The sequence below is a fragment of the Aethalodelphis obliquidens genome, unplaced genomic scaffold, assembly GCF_003676395.1.
Source record: "Aethalodelphis obliquidens isolate GAN/ISIS:26980383/991018 unplaced genomic scaffold, ASM367639v1 scaffold9, whole genome shotgun sequence".
Lineage (NCBI taxonomy): Eukaryota > Metazoa > Chordata > Mammalia > Artiodactyla > Delphinidae > Aethalodelphis > Aethalodelphis obliquidens.
Window position 1 is genome coordinate 35,793,372 of NW_020837953.1, and position 16,421 is coordinate 35,809,792.

The window sequence follows — 16,421 nt, forward strand, 5'->3', positions numbered from 1 at the left end:
CCCCATCTCAAGTGAGGAGCAGCTGCCCTCAGTCCTTTATTTAAGTAGCAATGTTCTTGTTTTCGTAGAATGGAATTTTAGAGTCAGAAGCAGGACCATCAAGTCCAAGGTCATCATTTAACAGATGAGAGGTCGACAGAGACCCAGGGGTCAGGATCCCACCCGAAGAAAGCCCAGCAATTCAGTGCCAAGCCTGGGGCAGAACCTAGTTCTCTGATTCCAGGTCTGGGGCTTCTCTGCTCCCCACACCACCTGCTCCTTCATATCCAGTACAAAGCAGGGAGGTGGGCAGGAGGGACCTGACATTTACTGAGCACCTACTATGTGCCAGGCATGATGCCAAGCACTTTATGTGCATTATGTCATTTAATCCCCACATCTACTCTTGAAATGGGAAATGCTATTATCCCCATTTTACAGATGAGCAAACTGACACCTGAAGAGGAAGCCCACGGTCAGTTGCCCAAGGTTCACCAGCTCAGAACTGGAATTAAACCAAAGCCAACTCTTTAGGAAACTGACCAAGCTTGGTCTGAAGCAGGGTTCTTATTCTTCACCACAATAAAAGCAAACACTGGTGGACTCTTTGCTTGTGCCAAGCACCCATATAAAATTTTACATGATTCATCCTTGTTTACTCTTCACAATAATCCCAGGATGCATGTAGGATTATTCCCATTTTACACACAAGGAAAGTGAGACTCAGAGAGGTAAGGTGATACATCCAAGCTCTCACAGCTGATTAGCGGCAGAGGTAGATTCAAACTTAGATCCACCTGGCTCCCAGCCTATGCTCTTTCCATTTCCCTCTCCCAGGGCCCTCACCACCCCCTTCTGCTGTGGAAGGACAGGTGTGGACACAAAGGCCTGTGTCTGCCTCTCTCCTCGGACTCGAACTAGCTTTAGGGCCTTTTTTCCCCTCCACTCGTGGATTCACTTCTGGGCACCGGAATGTGGCTATGGTCATGGTGCCAGCCTAGAAGGGGCAGTCCCCCCTTCCCTCCCCTGCGCCCCACCATCCCCACTCCCAGGTCTCAGCAAAAAGGACTAGGTTTGGGGTTAGGAGGCCCCTCTGGGTAAAGTCCTGGCTGCCTGGCCCAGGCAGCCCCTGGAGTTGGACACTGGGCACCACTCAGGGACTGAACAGCTGAGCCCTGTGGTCCCATCCAGGGCCAAGATGGGATGCCCCTCCGTCCAGACACTCTCACCACCACCTTCTCCTCCCCACTGGAGCCCTGACTCTCAGCTCCTCTATCCCAGGAGTTCGTAGATTTGTAGGGTGTGTGCATTGAATGCCAGCCACAGACTCCCCTTTGGCTTCCTTAAGCTTGAAGGGTGTTTACTGGGGATTGTGGAGAGCTCACAGAGTGGCAGGCGGGCTGGAGAACCAGGTCCAGACCCAAGTCAGGAGAAGAGGGCTTGGGTCTGTCCAGCAGTCCCAGCAGCATCTCATGATGTCCCACTGGCTCTGAATGAACCAAACCCTGGCTGAGGGAACACGATGACCAGGCTGGCTTAGGCAACTCACACGTTCCACCTCTAAGGGGGAAGAGTCACACAAGACAGTGGACTGAGAGGACAGGGGAGAATGCCCAGGGATCCTGGGTGCTGTAGGCATTGTTTCTTCCATCCACATAGACTAGAGGCTTCTCTGGCTTGGCACTGTGCCTCTCACATCATACTAATTGTTCCCCTAGAGCAGGAAGGGCCATGTTTCCACGTTAGAGGGAGGGAGAGAGGAGGGAGGGAGGACGGAAGGTGCACTTTTAAGCACTGATTATGCGTTTAACCCAGTGCTGGCCTCTTTCACACAGGGTATCCCTGCAAGTAAGGGAGGGTGATCCTAGGAGAGCAAACAGCCTGTGCAAAGGTACAGAGGCGTGACACAGTGAGACTGCAGAGTGGCTCAGGACTGAAGCCAGGGAGGTGAGGCAGGGGACGAGGCCGGAGAGGTGGACCAGGGTCTGACTGGGAAGGGCCTGGAACACCAGGCCAAAAAACTGGCCTCTCACTAAAGACTGGGCAGCCACTGGGGCTCGGCGTGTTCTCCTCCATCCCAGTGGGGCCCAGAGTCCAGCCACCCCACAAAATAAGACCCTCCTACGAAGTGCTCCTGCCTGGGCCATGGTGGGAACTCCCCATCACCCAGGTTCAGACCCTCCTCCTGGTGAGGCCTTCATCCGGATACAGCCTATGCCCATGCCTAGTGGGGCTGAACAGACAAGTGAGGAGAGACAAGCAACAAAAGACAGGAGCTCAGATGCCACCTGGGCAGCCTGTCTGCAGGAGGGCAGGAAGAGAGTGCTGAGCAGAGATGAAAAGACAACAATGTTGATTTTTAAACTACTTTTATAAAGTTAAAAGTGAGCTGCAAAGCAAAATAATCACTGCTTTTTTAGCTAAAGACATACAACATTGTTCTTAGTTTTAACTCAACTAAGATGATTCTTTGCCTGGTGGCCACAGATGTGTTGTATGATTTGATCGGTGTGTTAACAATCACCAGCCCCGAATCTCTCTGCAATTGATCTGTACAGACGCCCACATGTCTCCATAGACTTGTCATCTCTCGGTCCAGTCAGTCCAAGATGCCTGCGACCTGTGAATATGCCACTGAGGCGTACACAGCCTGACCCACTAGGGCAGGACAATCAAGCCTTGGGGTCTGGAGTGAGTGGGATTGGGGTGGGTCTTAAGGAGAGGCCTCAGGACATATCTAGAGAAGGTGAATGACCAGGGAACAACCTGGACTCCAATCACAGCTCCACTTACAAGCCATGAAAACCTGGCCAAAGCACCTCACCTTTCTGAGTTTCAACTTCCTCATCTGTAAAATGGAGCTAACAACATTGACCCCTCAGAATTGTTGTAAATGTTAAGAAATCGGATGCAAAGGTGCCTAGCAAGACACAGCACACACAGTAGATCCGTAGAATGTGGCCACTTTCCGGTCCTTAATCAATCCTGCCGGTTAGTTGAATCCATTTTCTTGCCTTCCCAGAATGCCCACCCCCAGCCCGCCCCAGGCCCCATCCTCAAAGCCTGTGGGAAGATAACGTTCCCTTATAAGGTGACTCCTGGAGCAGGGCTCATTAGATGGGTCCGACCAGCCTCAGAAGGAGACACGTCCAGGGCCCCAGCCTGGAGCCCACGGCATGGCTGCCAGATGATGACCTACCCTGAGTCACAGCAAGAAACAAAGCCTGAAACTTCCCCTGGCAACGGCCCCACCACCAGGTGAGCCCATTTATCGGCAGCATCTTGGCAGAGCCAGCGCCGCCGGCGCTGCCAGGGCCAGCAGGGCACTTGATGAAAACCTAAGTCTGAACCTGCTAGGCCTCATGGGAAGCAGAGCCACTGGGCTCCACTCCCTAGGCAGGGCCACGTGGGGCTCCAGAGATGCTGGAGGCCATTACAGATGGCAAAGGGCCCCACCATTCCATTCATTCAAAGGGGGTCTGATGGCAGCCACCATGCAGCTCACTCATCCTCTGGCCACTCTGCCTTCTTTCTCATCAGGACCAAGATTGCCCCCGGCCCTTCTCTCCTCTTACTCACCCACCAGAGGTCACAAACTGCTGGGGGTGTGGGGGGAGGCCAGGCTGCAGATGGGTTCTGTGGATAAACGCATGGGCTCTGGAACCAGACTTGCCTGGGTATGCATCTTGCTCTGACCCTATCTAGCTCGGGTCCTTGGGTGAGTTACACAGCCTCTCCATGCCTCTGTTTCCTCATCTGCAAAACAAGATAAATTCCTCATAGAGTTGTTGTGAGGAAAAGGAGCTTAGAGCAACCCATAGTAAGTACTACCCAATTTTGCCTTTGAAGTTGAGCCAACATTTTAAAATAAGGCTATTTCACAGAAAAATCCAGATTTCAGGCTTTTCTTGAAAAAATCAAGGGACTTCCCTGGTGGTGCAGTAGTTAAGACTCCACGCTCCCAATGCAGGGGGCCCGGGTTCGATCCCTGATCAAGAAACTAGATCGAACATGCACGCTGCAACTAAGAGTTTGCATGCCACAACTAAGGAGCCTGCGTGATGCAGCTAAGCAGCCGGTGAGCTGCAACTAAGGAGCCCACAAACTGCAATTAAGGAGCTGGTGAGCCACAACTAAGGAGCCCTCGAGCCACAACTAAGGAGCCCACCTGCTGCAACTAAGGAGCCTGCAGGCCACAACTAAGACCCAGCCCAACCAAATAAATAAATAAATAAATATTCTTTAAAAAGGAAGGAAAAGAAAAATCAAAAATTTGGGAAGACACATTCCTGCAAGGCACCAAGTGGCATTCCTTTTGGACCACTGGTTTTCACCTCTGGTGATACCTTAGAACCACAGAATCACCTGGGCAGCTATTAAAATATTTTGCTGTCCAGGCCCCACCCTGGACCAATAAAGTCGTATTCTCCAGGGATGGGGGTCCAGGAATCGTATTTTATAAAAGTGCCCCTGGTGTTTCTAGTGGCTAGTCTAGTTTGTTTCGCAGACTGTGGACTTTCCAGTTGGCCATGGAGACATTTGTTCTTCATCATTTCACTGGTTTGTTTTAATTAGAGAGCAATGGTTGGATCCCTGCCCTTTTAAAAATGGGAAATAGAAGCAGACCCACAAAGCCATAAGATCTCTCTCACATCTGACCAACTTAGCTCACTCATGTGCCCGCCTGGCCCCCAAAAGCAGCAGCCTGTGACCCTGGTCTCTGCTCTCTCCTTGGCCAGCCTCATCCCACTTGTAACCTCAAGACAGGCAACTTCCAAGTCCTCATCTCTAATCCAACCTCACCACATCAGGAACTCTTGCTTTTTAGTGGCTTCAACCGCTTTCCTGCCTTCTTTCCCAGTAAACTTCTATTCATTCTCCATGGCCCTGCTCAAGGGCCACCTCCCCTAAGAAGCCCTCCTCAATTTTCCAGGCAGAGTTGAAGTTTTCTTGCCAGGCAGAGTTGAAGTTTTCTTCCTCTAAGTCCCAGAAGTATATTGTATATCTCACTATCTGTACACTGAGTCCCAGTCTTCATTCCTTAGGGGTCTGATCCCACTAGACTGAGAGCTTCTCAAGAGTGGGGTCTTATCTGGAGCTCTAAGACCTAGCTCGGGACCTAGTTTCCTGACCTCTCAGCCTCTTCTTTCACACAGCTTCCCTCCCTCATGACCCCCCTTTGCACAGCCCCTCGTGGCCTCTCAGCCTCTCTCCATATCTCCTCCAGCTTCAGATCCCCCTTCCGGCTGCCTCGGTCTCTCCTCATCTCGAAGCTCAGGTCTGGGATCTGCTCAGGCCAGTTTAGCTCTTCTCATTGAGTCACAATGAGATTCTGGCCCTGGATTGGCTGCCTTTGGCTCAGGACCCATTCCTGTCCAACGAACTGTGGCTGGGGGGGTCATGAGGTGCAAACGTGGACTCCTTGAGCAGGGGTGAGGATGGGACAGCTTCCTCTCCCAGGGGGTGGTAGCCACTGCAGGCACAGTGATGGCCATGCAAAATATACTTCCCCTGCAGGGCCTCAGGCTCCCCATCTGCTGACACCCTCGGTGACCCCACTCCTCTCTGCTCTCTTCCCTCCCCTCCTTTCGCTCCTCCCCAGTCACCTCTCACATCTCCAGGCTCCCTGTCCATCCAGTGACAGCTCGCCATGCACCATGCCTGTCTCCGCCTCCTCCTCACCTCGTGAATGAACCCGTCCAGGGTGACTTCAGAGGAAGTCTGGGGTAGGTTTTCCACATTAAATACAGGAAGCTCAGTTAAATATGAAGTTCAGATACACAATAATTATTTAGTATAATATGTATGTCCCAAATAGTGCATGAGACATACTTAGACTACAAAAAAAAAAAAAAAAGGATTTGTTGTTTGTCTGAAATTCAAATTTAAGGAGATGTCCTACATTTTTATGTGCTAAACCTGGCAACTCTAAAATGAGTCCCCACGGTGAGGTGGGTCCCAGTGGAATTCTCACCCCGCCAGGGGTGAGATACACCTCGGTTGAATTACACTGAATGTGCCCTTTCGAGAAGCAGGACTCTCTGGGGTGATGACAACCGGATGAGTCTCAGAATTCCAGCACCACCTCTCCCATGTGTCCGTTGGGACCCCTGAACGGCTTAAGGAAATGGGGGGTCTTCGGCTCCTGTCACTGAGGAGACCAAGGGCGGGCTGGCTCTGTGAGGCCTCAGCAGAGGCCCAAACCGCCCTCCAAGGACCCAGCTCCTCCCTCTCCAGTTCAGCTCCCCTCTCCTGCGTGCTGGCCCTGTTCAGAGGCAAGTTTGCCCTCAGAACTTATCACTTTCGGCCACTACAGACCTCCATCCCTCTTCAGGTTTAAATCCTCCAAGTCACGGTGGGTGGCTCCTTCCCAGAAGCCCCAGCGATACTCCCGTTGCTTCTCATTGGCTCTGATTGGGTCACTTCCCCATCCCCGAACCAATCAGTGTGGCCAGGGAAATCCAGTGCTCTGATTGGCCAGATCTGAGTCACAGGCCACCTTTGGAGCCAGTGGGAGCAACCAGTCTCCCGGAGGTTTATCAGGGTGCAGTCCTGCAGGGAGGAAGAATGGGTCCTGGAGGCAGGAAGGACAGATGACCACTATGGTCCTGCAATACACGCCCTCGCCTCATCACACCCTCACAGCTGTGATTGTAACATTTTCAAGAGGAGCACGCCTTTTCCATATAAACGTTTTCCCAGATTTTACATTTAGTATTGATTAGACGATAAACCACCTAATGGTTTTTTAACATGTGAATTCAGAAATTCCTTGAAACTAATTTGTATTTTATTCATCATAAAATACAAATAAAATTTGTATTTTATTCATTGTATTTATAGCATCATTATATATGTATGTATTCAGCCTGCAGACAATGCCTGACAATGCACTACGACTTTGAGGACACCCTTCACAATTACCCAGTCTGCCTTCCCAAGATTGGACCCACAGAGTGCATCGCTAGAGCCTTGTGGGAAATCACCCAGCCTGTGTTTGACGAGGCTTCTCAATGAATGACAGACTCTTCTCCCACCTTGCTGCAGACCCTTCAGCAGGTGTATCACTGAAGACTCTTTGGTTGTAAACAACAGAAATGAATCTTGCTAGCTTCAGCAAAAGGAAAAATATTGGAAGGCTGCTACTGGGAGTTCACAGGATCCACAGGGGGCCAGAGCACCAGGCTTGGGAACCAAGGATGCTGCAGAAGTTAGATAGCAAAGGTGCATCGGGTTCACGACTGGAATAGTATGGTGAGGATCCTGACACAGAGATAGATGGACCAGCCTCTTCTGCTCAAGATTCCATCTCAGTAAAGGAGCTTTTGTTTAGCCCACCTTTGGCTAGGGAAGGTGGGACCCCTGCCATAATTCCAGGAAAAGAAACCAGAGTGCTGGCCTGCAGGGGAGGAGATGCTGACAGCCAGAAGCAAGGAATATTCCCTGCAAGGATGATACTCCCTTCAGGTGGTTTAGATTGGGATACACCCTCCTCAATCAGGAGTGTGGCTGTCAATTATTTTGCTATTAGCGTTGCCACCACTTTTGGTTTTTTTTTTTCTTTCTTTCTTTTTGGTTATTCTGGAAGCATTCATTTGGATTTTTCCCTGCTCTGGTTTTCTTTATGTTTCCATAATCTTTCGGCTCCTGGGTGGTCTGGTTTCCAACAGGCAGCAGTGTCAGCTGGTTCTCACAGAGCCCATGTGCTCATGGAGGAAATGTGGCCTGAGCTGATGTCACCACACCCACAGAAAGGAAGTGACAGCTACACAAGGTGGAGAAATGTATGTGTTGTATCCGTAAGGGTGACTTTGGTTACTAGGAACAGAAAACTCAATTCAAACAGCCATAAATAATAAAGGCAATTTATTGGCTCACATGTTTTGAAAAGTCCTTCAGGAAAGGCTTGATCCAGCAGCTTAACAGTGCTAGCAAGGACTCAGTTTCCTTCTCTTACTCAACTTGCCTTTTTCAAAACTGGCTTCCCTTACCGTCCCAGGACACCTCCCAGCAGTTCCCAAGAAAAAGATCGCTTCATTTGTGATCAGTAGGGTATCAGAGAAGCATCTTTGTTCCAGAATTCCCAGCAAAAGTCCTAAGGTTCACTCTGATGTGACAGGTCTAGATCACATGCCCAGCACAAAACCAATCACTGAGCCAGGGGGTTGAAATGCCTTTGTTGCCTTAGCCCTGCTCCTGCCTAGCACCAGCAGTGGAATAAGTCCCTGCAACTACATGGCTCCCCAAACCACAATCAAGGTTATCTGGGAGGGCAGGGGGGTGCTGGGAAAGCTATGCACTTGGCCCATTGCATTGGGCAGCCACCTATTGGGTTGGCCAAAAAAGTTCATTCAGGTTTTTCCATAAGATGTTACGGAAAAACCCAAACGAAATTTTGGCCAACCCAATACATGGGAGTTAGTTGATTAATCATCATAATTGCAGCTCCCATCATGAACTGCATTAAGCACTTCACATGCATGAGTTATGTGATCACAGAATCCTGGGAGGTGGCCTTTTAATCCTATTTTGCAGAGAAGGAAGCAGGTTAAGTGAAGTGACTTGAAGCATCGTAGCTGGTATGAGTCAGAGACAAGATATGAACCCAAAATCTATCTGATCCCCCAATCCATTCTCCTAACCTGTACCCCATCTTCCTCTTAATAATGTGGAAGTCACTGCTGGGGACTCCAAAAAGGGAGCACACTTATTTAACAGGGCTTAACTGAGAACCTATTATGTGTCAGGCATCCTGCCAGCCTCTGAGTACTCAGAGGTCAGAGAGGTATGATCTCTACTTTCTGTGAGGTTCATGGCCTAGAAAGAGAGACAGGCACAAACCTATAATGACAACCCAATGGGAAGCACTATTTATTGCTATGGTGGGCATTTCACATACATTATCTCATTGAATCCTTAAATACACTCTGGGAAAGATGGTCTTATCACTTCTGGATTCCTGAGTTAGCAGGGGGACAGTAAGGTTAAGTCACGTCAGGTCACTCAGCTGCCTGGGCAACTCTACCTGGTCTCACTTTCTGGAAGCTGAGGGGTCACTCACAAAGGTCAGATCAGCAAGAAGACAGCCATGACGGGTACAAGTTCACTGAGAATTCGTGGCCTGGAGGAGGGGAGATGTGCTGTGGATTGGGGTGGGCTGGAGAGGAACACATTTTTCTGAGCATGGAGAGTAAGGGTACAAATTCAAGGTCCCCAGGCTGGCACTGGTGCCGGACCCTTCCCCCGCATGCTCTGGGGATTTGTTTTTGCAGTATTCCCACCTCTGGGAATTCCCATCCCAGAATCTCAAACCTGCTTGACTCTCTCAATATTGCTCAAACCCCAAGGTTAGCATAAGAGAATTTTAATAGCTACAATTTACACCCCTTCTCGGTGCCAAGACTTCACCTGTCTTGTGATCACCCTGCAAGGTAGGAATGTAGACATCACTTTACAAGCAAAGGAAATTGAGTCCTAGAGACAGAGGTCAGAAGTCATGGGGCCAGAATACACCCCCCAGGCCTGACTTCAGGGTCCTTTCTCGTCCTGAGATGCTGACGTTCCTCAGGCTGTACATATCCTGGCCGTCAGGGGCGGAGGAGGCTGTGTTCATCCTGAGTCACCCTCCTGTAGGCTTCTCTCTGTCCAGCCCTCTGGCTTGGGCTCCTAGCTATGGACATTCTAGAGGCCTCAGGCACCTCATTGCAGATGTTCCCTCAACAGGGAGCTGGGTTCCTCAGACCTCTCTAAACCTGCCACTCATTTCTCAAAGCCGTCATGGAAGAGAGAATTGCAGAGAAAAAAACATGGAGAAGAAGAACACGGGTTTTGAAGACAGGCAGACTTGAGTCAGAATCCAGGCTCGGCCGCTCACATGCTGTGTGACCTCGAGTAAGTCCTTTCCTGTCTCTGAGCCTCCGTTTTCAGAGCCAGTTAAATGAGAGCCGATAATTCCCACTCCATAGGTTTCTGTGTAAGCCAGGAACCTAGAAGCCGTCCTTCAAATGTTTATCTCTTCCCACCCCTCCACCATTCAATCAGTTCCCCAATTCTATTAATTTTACCTCCAAAATGTATTTCAAATTCATCCTGTCTCCTATGTCACTTCCTTCACTTAAGCCACCATCGCCTCCTGCCTGGATGACTGCTGTAGCCAACTGTCTCTCGGTGCCTACTTGCCCCCTTCAGTCCATTCTCCATAGTGTAGCCAAAGAGATCTTTATAGAACATATATTCTGTGATGCCAGCCCAAGTTACAACTCTCCAAGGGCTTCCCATGGCTCTCAAGGAAACGCCAAAATTCCTACTGTTGCCTCCACAGAGAGGCCCACATGGGCTGACTGCTAACATACTCATTCATCTCTTGCTCTCTCCCCAGGACTCTCTGCACCCAACCTCAAAGCTGTTCAGCTTCTTCTGTCTCAAACACTCTTCCCCATTCTATGTCAGTTAATTCCCGCTTCTGTGTCAAACCCCTATTCAAAGGCTAATTACTCCAGGAAGCCTTCCTTGATTTCTCAGACCAGATCAGATTCCCTCATTTACTGATCTCACCCTGTACTTCTTTGTGACACCAATCACAATTACAATTATATAAGTATTGGTTACATTGGTCCTTGAATATCTGTCTTCTCAGTCATGGACACATTATTTTTGCCTCTCGCTCAAGAGAACGCCCCCCACCAGTTGTCTCAGAAGTGGGTCCGAAATTAGATTGGCTATGTGGGTGTTGCTAGGGAAGGGGAAGCTGTAGGGATCCTGGTTGGGGCAGGCATCTTCAGGGCCCCATCAAGAATGCTTGGGTGAGGGGCTTCCTTGGTGGCGCAGTCGTTAAGAATCCGCCTGCCAATGCAGGGGACACAGGTTCGATCCCTGGTCTGGGAAGATCCCACATTCCGTGGAGCAACTAAGCCCGTTTGCCACAACTACTGAACCTGCGCTCTAGAGCCCGTAAGCCACAACTACTGAGCCCACAAGCCACAACTACTGAGTCCACGTGCTGCAACTACTGAAGCCCGCACGCCTAGATCCCGTGCTCCGCAACAAGAGAAGCCGCCGCAATGAGAAGCCCGTGCACCGAAACAAAGAGTAGCTCCGGCTTGCTGCAACTAGAAAAAGCCCACGTGCAGCAACGAAGACCCAACATAGCCAAAAATAAATAAATAAATAAATTTATTTTTTAAAAAAAGGAATGCTCAGGGTGAATGAAGCCCCAGGCAGAGAAGGTACAAGCAAGAGATGGAGACAGAGCAGTTGAGCCTGAAATGTTCTTTTGCCCTAGAGCCAGCAGCATGGGAAAGTCTTCCTGATCACAGGATGCCCTCCCCCGCTGTGTTTTTTTTGTTTTGCTTTGCTTGAGCTGGTTTCACCTTGCAAATAACAGATGAGAGGAAACCAATATATGGAGATTTCTAGACTGAAGCTCCATGGAGGTGAAGACTGTGAGTTTGGCAACTTCGGGGCTGTACCCCAAGCTCAGAGCCGGCTTGATTACCGTTTGTTGGATGAGAAATGAAATAGCAAGTAGACAGCCCATAGTGTGGGACAGAAGGAGGAGTGATGATTAAGAAGGGTGGTGTACATATTTACAGATGAAATATTTGATGTCTGAGATTTGATTCAAAACAATCTGTGAAGAGTGGAGAGTGGGGCAGAGTACAGATGAAACAAGACTGGTCACGTATTGATGACTGTTGAAGGAGGGAAATGGAAACAGCAATTGTCTGTACTTTGGTGTCGTTTTTACATTCTATAGTAAAAAGTTTTTTTTTTAATGAAAAAAAATAAAACAATGAATCAGCATTGAAAGGCTGCTTATTGTAAAAAAAAAAAAAAAGAAAGAAAGAAAGAAAGAAGGAAAGGAGATGTACACAGATAACCAGCAAGGACCTACTGTAACTATACTCAATATTTTCTAATAACCTATAAGGGAAAAGAATCTGAAAAAGAAAATATATGTATGTGTGTGTGTGTAACTGAATCACTGTGCTGTAAATCAGCTATACTTCAATAAACTTTAAAAAGGAAAAAAGAAAGAAAGGTGATGTCCTCTTTCTCTCCTGTCACACAGATGCTGCCAGGTTGACCAGAGCAGAGCCTCCCTGATGTCCCGACTCCAGGACCCTCCTTCCTGGGGAGCAGACAATGCCAGCCCCCAAACCAGCCCAGCCAGGGCCAGCTTCTGTGACAGCAGACTCGTCCTGGGCCCTCCCTTTGGTGCCCTCCACCTCAGTCTCAGAGCACGAGGCCTCTGGTTTCCCTCCTTCACTTACCAGAACACGCCAGAGCTGACCTATCACCCAGGTGCACACCCAGGTAGCCAAGGCAACTGTTTACCCTCTGCCCTTAGAAACCACCTCCAGCTTGTGGCAGTAGGCACCCAACACAGCTGCCCTCTGCCCACAGCCTGGCCGAACAAGCAAAGGTGTTTCCTGCTGGGGCTGGCATTGCCAGGCTGGGTTTCCTACCCATCCACACGCCCTACTGCTCCTGTCCGCCCTGGCTCCCCGCAGCCCCAGGGCACCACACACTCACCTTCTGGTCTGTCTGGGAGCCGAGGGGAGCGAGAGTCAGAACTCACCTCTTCCTGTTCCTCCAGCCACACGGCCCAGGGCATCAGCAAACACCAGGCAGACGGAGGAGATCAAGCCCTTGGGCTCTGGAGTCACAGAGCCCTGGGTCCAAATGCCCCTGTCCACCTGCTGCCTTGTGACCTCAAGCCAGGTACTTCATCTCTCTGAGCCTCCGTTTCTCCCTATGTAGCATGAGAATAGTACCTGTAACCACCCCTTCGGGCTGTTGTGACAATGAAATTGGCTTAGTGCCTGGCATGTGACTAAACACTGACTGACTGGAGGGGCTCTGTTCCAGGGGCTCAGCCCTGTCCTGGGGGGATGCTGTGCTGGGAGAGTCCTGCCTCACCCCGTGGCAAGTCCTGTTTTAGGGGCGGCCACCTGGCTGGAGGACAACCAGCGGGTTTGAGCTGGTGCCTCATTTGTGTAGCCAGTACCCTGTATTAACTTGACTTTTGTTTATTTGGGGGGAGGCTCTGGGATGTCCGACGGTGGTTTGGGGGTCTGAAGAGCTCCCAAGTTGTCCCTGGACACTGCTGACGCCCTGTTGGTCCCAGTCCTGCTGTGTGACGGGGACCTGCCCCCCCCTTGCCCTCTTGAGGATCTTCAGAGCCATACCCACCTCCTTCCCCATCACCCTGTCACCACTCCAGAAACACAGCACATGCACCCACCCAATATCCCCAGAGTGCTACTCTTTCCTAAAACATCTGTTCCCCAGCCTGTGAACACTAGCTTTGGAGTCAGCAAGTGAGGATGTTCTACTGGCTTTGTGGCCTTGGACAAGTCACCTGGCCTCTCTGAGCACCCTAGGATGGGGAAAACATTACCTAACCCCCTGGACACTGTGAGGATTAAACGTGGAAACTTAAGGAAGCTCTGGACATGGCAGGCCCTACGTAAATGATGAACATACGTGGCAAGGAAATGACACGTATTGGAATCCCCCCACCCTTCCCTTGCTTGCTGTCTAAGGAGGGGGCAGGCTTAAAGCAGAGAAGCCAGGGGTGAAGTAAGAAGAAGGTGAGGCCGCCGCCATGCCCTGAGTGGCCCTGGAATATGAGTGAGCACAAGACGAAGCTTTGCAACTTTCCAGTCATGGCCTGGCCCCTTCTCTTCCCACCCTGGTTTCAGTGTGTGGACACCTCAGCCCGCATGTCCAAACTCTGTCCCATGCCCCTCAGACATCTGCTCCACGGCCACCTCGGCCTAGCAGGGCTCACACCCACAGTGCAGTCCACCCTCGGGGGAATAGGCCTGGGGAAGGGGCCCACACAGACCCTGGAAGCAGGCTCAGGCCTCTTCAAGCACGGCAGGGGTTCCAGCATCCGGAAGGTGGTCTACAGGGGGATGTATCAACAGTATGAGCTCTGGGTGGGCACATCCCCTTGGTGCCTCACTCTGTGGGATGCAGTGCAGGCAACAGAGAAACAGATCAGGGTCCAGGAGCAAGGCCAGCACCTCACTTGCCTACGTGTAAGGGCGGTTAAGAACTGACTTCAGCCCTGCCCTTGCGACACTTAGAGTCTAGCAGAGAAAATAGACGTTAAGCAAGGAATTCTATGAAAGCGGGACCCTGATTCGGATGCCTGAAAGGAGAGAGAGCCTGGCTTCACTTGTGGGGGGTAGGGGGTACACCCTCTGCTACCCTCACTGAGGGCCTAAGGCCCCTCCTGCTGCACAGCCCCTTCCCAAGACCCTCAAGGCAGGATGTAGGGGAGCCACAGCCGCAGCTCAGCACCAGTCCTGCTGTGCCCGGGGCCCTTCGGCAGACCAGGATCCCCGGGCCTGTGTTTCCCGAGGGATGGCCTCCAGACCTGCTGCAGATTCCTGCTCACTCCAGACCCACAGAATCAGATTCTCTGGGGCAGGACCCAAGTCTGTATAGTTAACAAGCACCCTGGGGCTCTGATGCTCCTTGAAATTTGAGAACCACTGTTGGAGGGAACATACCCCATTTGTGCATTTATTCAGCATCCTTTGATTGAGCACCTACTGTGGGCCTGACACTGTGCTAGGTACTGAAGATACATGTGTGAACAGACACAGCCCCTGACCTTGGAGCTGACATCCAGGTGGGGGAGACAGTAAGACAAATCAATATATGATGAGATCATCCAGGCAGTGGTAAATACTGTGAAGACAATAAAACAGGGGCAGAGCAGACAGGGAAGGCCTCCTGGAGGAGGTGACATTTGACCTGAGACCTGAAGGACTCAAAGCCAGATCTGTCTGCGTCCACACCTTAACCACTTTGCAGCACTGTCTCCCTTGGCTGGTCAGCCCCCCAACTCTGAGAAGCCAGGAAAAGCAAGGATGATGATGGAAAGAAGAGCACGCTCCACCCCTAGAGAAAAACCTTCACAAACTCAGCGTGGAGGGAAGTGGTGATATAATGCCCACCACATATAAATAGGCCCGACCACTCCAGAGTCACCCTGGAAGCCTGCGGTCAGTTTGGACTTTGCTTAAGGCTGAGCTCCCTGCCACCAGGAGCCCAAAACGGCTGAACAAACTTCGAGCTTCACATGGGGCCGACCCTCGATGAGTTCAAGGCCAGAGCATTTCCCCAAAGTCAAAACCACAACAGGAAGGCACAGAAAAAGTCTTCTGAGGAGGCCCCGCCTGGTGCAAGGGCTCTGGTCAGCCTTCCCAAAGGCCGCGTGGAGTAGGAAAGAGAGAAGCTAGAAATGTTCCTCCCCAAGTTCCAAAATCTCTGCCCTGCCCAGGTGCCACCATGCCGGAAATATCACCGTGAGAACTGGGGATTTGGGTTAAGCATTGACCTGCATCCTCACTCCCGGAAGAAGAGATGCATTTAGCCGCTGAGACGGCAGGTGCAAGAGGAGGGACTCTGTGGGGTTTAGTTGTGCTGACTGTGTCTCAAATTTTCCTTGACTGTTCTGATGTCAGATCATTTGTTCCCATGTCCCATGGGAACTAGCTAGTGACTTGTTGGGAAGTAGGATCATCCTGGGAGTTCCATAGGAGAAGGGGCCCTGGGAAGGGCATCTGGAGCCCAGGTTCTCAGTTCTGGCTCTGCCACTTGGGCTAGTCTCCCTTCCTGTCCTTGGGCCTCAGTTTCCTTACGGTGGGGACCGTGGCCTAAATCAAGTGCAGGCACCCCAGGCTGATTCTCTTCCCTGAGAAGGGAAGAGGGCTCCAGAATGAAGGTGGTGGAGGTCCTGAGTAGGGGAAGGACCCTGGGAGTAAGAATGAGGTGTCAGGAAGCAACACTCTGACTCCCCAGTGCCATTGCCACCTGCTGCCCAGCGGCCCACTTCCTGCCCCCTTCCTGTCCTTGGGCCCCCAGGGAGCTTGACCCAGAGCAGACCTGAGTCCACACTCCAGCCAGGGTAGCAGCCAACGGCAAGCCCCAGGGCAAGGTGGCCTCCTGTGGGCACGAGGAGAGGCTTTGGCAAAGCTGCCTGGGCCATCACATGACCTTGACTGGCAGTGGAGAGAGCGACCAGCACAGAGGCCTGAGTACTGTTTGTGCAAGAAAGAGCACAGGAGGTGGGGCTGTTGGGACCTGGGCTGGAATCTTCACTCCATCTTTTATTCACTCTGTGGCCTTGACCAGACCCTTGGCCTCTAAGCCTCAGTTGCACCATCTGTAGAGTGGGGTTAATGATCCCCCTTAAAGCCCATGCGAAGCTCCCAAGAAATTATGCACCTACTCTGCTAACCTCAGCACGTGGCACACAGTAGGAGTTTTAGAAAAGAAAAATTCCCTTCCTCTTATAAATGTAAGTTGAACTGTGCCCTCGATCCTGGTTCTTAACATTTAACCCCAGGGACTAAGCTCCCTCAACAAGAGGAACTGGACTTAGTTCAAAAATAAATCACCACCATCACCCTCATTCTTGC

At 51.0% G+C, this 16,421-nt stretch overlaps 1 long non-coding RNA gene across 1 annotated transcript in view; it reads right to left on the bottom strand.

The window, feature by feature from the left end:
• LOC113622085 (uncharacterized) overlaps positions 1-13,174 on the bottom strand; it is a 35,706-nt gene extending 22,532 nt beyond the window's left edge. The window contains exon 1 of the long non-coding RNA XR_003433402.1: positions 12,514-13,174. This is a non-coding gene — a long non-coding RNA (uncharacterized LOC113622085). The remainder of the gene's footprint in view (positions 1-12,513) is intronic.
• Positions 13,175-16,421: the final 3,247 nt, after the last annotated feature.